Source organism: Vombatus ursinus, unplaced genomic scaffold (assembly GCF_900497805.2).
Source record: "Vombatus ursinus unplaced genomic scaffold, bare-nosed wombat genome assembly UNPS02014798.1, whole genome shotgun sequence".
Taxonomy (NCBI): domain Eukaryota; kingdom Metazoa; phylum Chordata; class Mammalia; order Diprotodontia; family Vombatidae; genus Vombatus; species Vombatus ursinus.
This window is the reverse complement of record NW_020954576.1, coordinates 54,988,763-54,993,705: the sequence shown is the minus strand read 5'-3', so window position 1 is coordinate 54,993,705 and position 4,943 is coordinate 54,988,763. Positions and strand designations below refer to the sequence as shown.

The 4,943-nt window shown below is 39.0% G+C and overlaps 1 protein-coding gene across 1 annotated transcript in view; it reads right to left on the bottom strand.

Annotated features, from left to right (window-relative positions):
* LOC114049906 (phosphomevalonate kinase-like) overlaps positions 1–4,943 on the bottom strand; it is a 20,970-nt gene that overhangs the window by 1,840 nt on the left and 14,187 nt on the right. The gene's annotated exons all lie outside the window — the stretch shown is intronic.

Below are 4,943 nucleotides of genomic sequence, written 5' to 3'. Positions count from 1 at the left end.
TCTTTATAGTAGTTTTGTTGTTGTTGTTGTTGTTTGTGGGGGGGGGTTTGTGGTGGCAAAGAGTTAGAAATTAAGGGGATGCCCATCAACTAGGGAATGGCTGAACAAGTTGTGGCATATGATAGTGATGGAATACTATTGTGCTATAAGAAATGAAGGAGCAGGACAGCTTCAGAAAGATTGATACAGAAGTGAGCAGAATTAAAAGAATAGTGTACATAGTAACAGCAATGTTGTAGGGATGATCAACCATAAAAGACTCGAGTGCTCTGATCAATACAATGATCTGACAATTCCAAAGGATCCATAATGAAAAATGCTGTCCACCTCCAGAGAGAGAAATGATGAACTTGGAATGCAGAGGTATACTTTATAAACTTTGTTTGTTTTTATTGTTTTATTGTGTTTGTTTTCTTTTGCAATATAGCTAGTACAGAAACATGTTTTGCATGACTTTACACGTATAATTGATATCAAATTGCTTGCTTTCTCAAGGAGGGGAGAGGACAGGAATGGAGGGAGAGAATTTGAAACTCAAAATTTTTTTTAAATGATTGTTAAAAAAAAATTTACATGTTAATTGGGAAATACCTAATGAAAAAAATAACTGTAAAAGAACTGAATGGAATCCGGTGTCTTGGCCTACTTTGGCCTGTAAACAGAGCCTATTCCCTTCTCTTTGTCCTGCCCTGCCTTGCCCTCTCTGCCAAGGAGGAATCCCATCACCCAAACTACCACAGTGCCTCTACACACCCTAAGCAGAACCGCTGGCAAATCTGGTAAACTGACTAGTCAGTTTCCCACTCCCTTCTAACTCTGAGTGATCTGTTTTGTTATTGGCTCAAACCGTAGGACCCTTGCCTCTGCTTTCCATTCCCCACTGATAAGGGCAGGTCGTAGTGGCTAGGACAGTTAAAACACACCAGTCCCCACTCCGGTCCATCCTCCTCACAGCTGTCAAAGTTATCTTCTTGTTGACCATGTCTGTCTATCTGTCTGTCTGTCTGTCTCTCCCTTTCTCTGTATATATATATATATATATATATACACATATATATAATATATATAATATATATATGTATATATTATATATATGTGTGTGTGTGTGTGTGTACATATATATATATATATATCACACCCACACACCCACACCCCCCCATCCATCACCTCTAGGATCAAATATAAAATTCCTCTGGTGTTCAAATCTCCTCCCCACATACAGATGCCTTTCCAGTCTGCTACACCTTACACCTCACACCCCATTCTCTGTGATCCAATGACCAATGGTCTCTGCTGCTCCTCCATTTCCCAACTCCAGGTATTTTCCCTGGCCATCCCCTCATCTCCACCTCCTGGCTTCCCAGGCTTCCTTCAAGTACCAGCTGATTAAAATCTACCTTCTTTTTTTTTTTGGTTGGGCAATGGGGTTAAGTGATTTGCCCAGAGTCACACAGCTAGTGAGTGTTACGTGTCTGAGGCTGTATTTGAACTCAGGTCCTCCTGAATCCAGGGCCGGTGCTGTATCCACTGTGCCAACCAGCTGCCCCATAAAATCTGCCTTCTACAGAAAGCCTTTCCAGCCCTCCTTAATCTTAGAGCTATCCCCAAGTTATCTTTCTATACCTCGTTTGGACATTAGTTGTTTGCATGTTGTCCCCCCTATTGGACTGTGAGCTCCTTGACAGTAGGGACTGTCTTTTGCCTTTCTTTGTAAGCCCAGAGCTTACCATTTGGCCTGGCACATAGTAGGTGCTTAATAAATGTTTATCAACTGTTTCTCAACTCACTGACTGACTGACTGACTAATCCAAAATATCACCTTTTGGTATGAAGTTTTCGTATGAGATTCTCTGTGCCAGATTTCCCTGCCTCACTCTTTGAGGTCTGGGATGATATTAAAAAGCATTGGCCTTGCCTAGACAAAGAGCAGCTGCTAAGGAGAGAAAGAGATCTGGGTGACGGGGATGCCAGCCTTAGATTAAACATGCTATACATAATCCATGAGATGAAAACATAAGACTTAATTCTGTGTAGTCTTAGAATGCTAAGGGAATGCTAAGGGGCAGCTAGGTGGTGCAGCAGATAGAGCACCAGCCCTGAAGTCAGGAGGACCTGAGTTCAAATCCGGCCTCAGACCAAACACTTACTACACTTACACTTACTAGCTGTGTGACTCTGGGCAAGTCACTTAACCCCAGTTGCCTAAAAAAAAAAATAGAATGCTAAGGGAAATAGAGCTCTCTTTCTGTCAATCATAGGATTTAGAGCTAGAAGGTACTCAACCTCCTCGGTTCACCCTCAGGTAAACTGAGGCCCACGGATATTAAAAAACTAAAGGTACACCAGAATTGCTTCCCTGTATCCAAACCTTGTCACAAATGGAAACACATTTAAAAACAAACACACATGAAAAAGCTCATGGTATGAAATGTATGAAAAGGTTACATGGTATCGCTTAGTGGTGTTACAAGTCGGGAGAAGAGGCACTGCAGTAAGCAAACATTCACCATCAGAGAACAATGGATTTACAAACAATAACATATGGAGATGATTCTTTGTGTCAGTGGCAGAGTGATGCCTATATCTACCTCTTACGCTGTAATCTTCATTTAATAAAGATACTTTTAATAAAAATTTGCATGTTTTCGAAATCCACTGACAACTCAAGTATTTTATCAATTGGGGTCTTAGATTCTAGAGAGCAATTTGGAACTATGCCCACAGAGCTATAAAGCCATGAATACTCTTCGACCCAACAATACAACTACTAGGTATGTATCCCAAAGAGACAAAAACAAAAAGGAAAAGGACCTATATACACAAAAATATTTACAGCAACTCTTTTAGTGGTGGCAAAGAATTGAAAATTGAGGGGATGTCCATCAGTTGGGAAATGGCTGAACAAGTAGTATATAAATGTAATGGAATACTATTGTGCTATAAGAAATGATGAGCAGGATGCTCTCAGAAAAACCTGGAAAGACCTACATGAACTTATGTAAAGTGAAATGAGCAGAACTAGTAGAACATTATACACAGTAACAGCAATATGGTATGATGATCAACTGAATGACAACTATTCTCAGCAATACAATGATCCAAGAAAATTCCAAAGGACTTATGGTGAAAAATGCTATCCACCTCCTGAGAAAGATCTGACAGGATCTGAATGTAGATCAAAGCATACTTTGTTTAACTTCATTTATTTTTCTTGGATTTTTTTCGGGGGGGGAGATGGTGTTTTCTTTCACAACATGACTAATATGGAAATATGTTTTGCATGACTACACACACATTACCTATGTCAAATTGTATGCCTTCTCAATGTGAGGTAAGGTGGGGAGGGAGGGAGAGAATTTGGAACTCAAAATTTTTAAAAACAAATGTTAAAAATTGCCTTTACATATAATTGGGGGAAAATAAAACATTAAATATTAAAGAAAAGAAAAAACAGTAAATAAAAAATAAAATTAAAAATTAGGGGTCTTAGAACAACTCACATTTAAATAGCTTATAGAGATAGCCCTTTCAGGACTACAAAGCAATTTCCTAGGTTAATCAAAGAAATTTAACTTTAACCAAAAACTCCCTTTGATGTGGCTAAGTCAACCAATCAAAATACCTCTAGAGGATAACTCTTTGATGCAGAGCACTGTGTTAGGTGCTGGGGGAGATATAAAGTTAAATATACATTCTTTGTCCTCGTGGAACTTACAGTGTAATGTGGGCTAAAAGGTACTTGCATTTTGTTTGAGTGATCTGCAACACTACACTACCATAATACAAAATATTTTTTGAAATTTAAGAGGAAAGAGTATTACTGATGACAGACACATCAGGACATCTTCATGGAAGAGAGGAAATCTGAGTAAGACCTGAAAGCAGAAGTTCTTAACTTTTTTGTGAGTCATAGATTCCTTCTTAGAAAAAAATGTCTTTAAATGCATAAAATAAAATACTGAGAAATACAAAGAAAACCAATTATGTCGAAATGAAAGATCTAATTTTTTTCCTCATCCAAGTTCAGAGACCCCTGGAAATCTATCCTATAAATATCAAATCTGTTTTATAAATTGGGATTTTAAGACAACAAATCAAATTTATGTTGCTCTTTCAAGCATACAAAGCAATTTCCTCAGTTAATCAAAGAAATTTAACTTTGACCAAGAACCCCCTCTGGCATGGATAAGTCAACCAATCAAAACACATTTATTAAACAACCACTGTGGGCAGAACATTTAACTCCTGGTTAAGAATTCCTGCTTTAAAGGCTAGGTGGAAATTTAACAGGCAAAATGGGAAAGGGAGGACATTCCAGCCCCAGAGACTCCCATGAGCAGAGACACTGAGGGAGGCTGGAGGGCTCAGAATATGCTCAGAAGGCAGAGAGATATGGACTTGACTGGAGAGTCTGTCTTTTGATTCTGAGCATTTTCTCTTGCTCTCCCCCATTCCCAAAACTCTCCTTTTTCAGCTCTGACTACTGACCTCCCTGGCTACCTTCAAGTTCCAACTAAAATCTCACCTTCTACAGGAAGCCTTCCTCAACCCCTCTTAATTCCAGTTTTAATTATTTCTTATTTATCCTGGATATAGTTTGCTTTGTATAGATTTGTTTGCATAGTGTCTCCCCAATTAGACTGTAATCTCCTTAAGGGCAGGGACCGTTTTTTGCCTCTTCTTATATCCCCAGCTTAGCAAAGTACCTGGCACATAGTAGGTGCTTAATAAATGTTCACCAAATTGTACTGAATTAAAGAGTAGTTTGTAAAAAGAATTAACACAAGGCAAGGTTGGAAAGCTACAGAGACACAGGGCAAGAAGGCAGAACTTCACCTGGGTAGCAAGGACTCATGGAAGACTTCTGAGCAAAGGAGTAGTATGTAACACTCACTAGCTGTGTGACTCTGGGCAAGTAACTTAACTCCAATTGCCTCACCAAA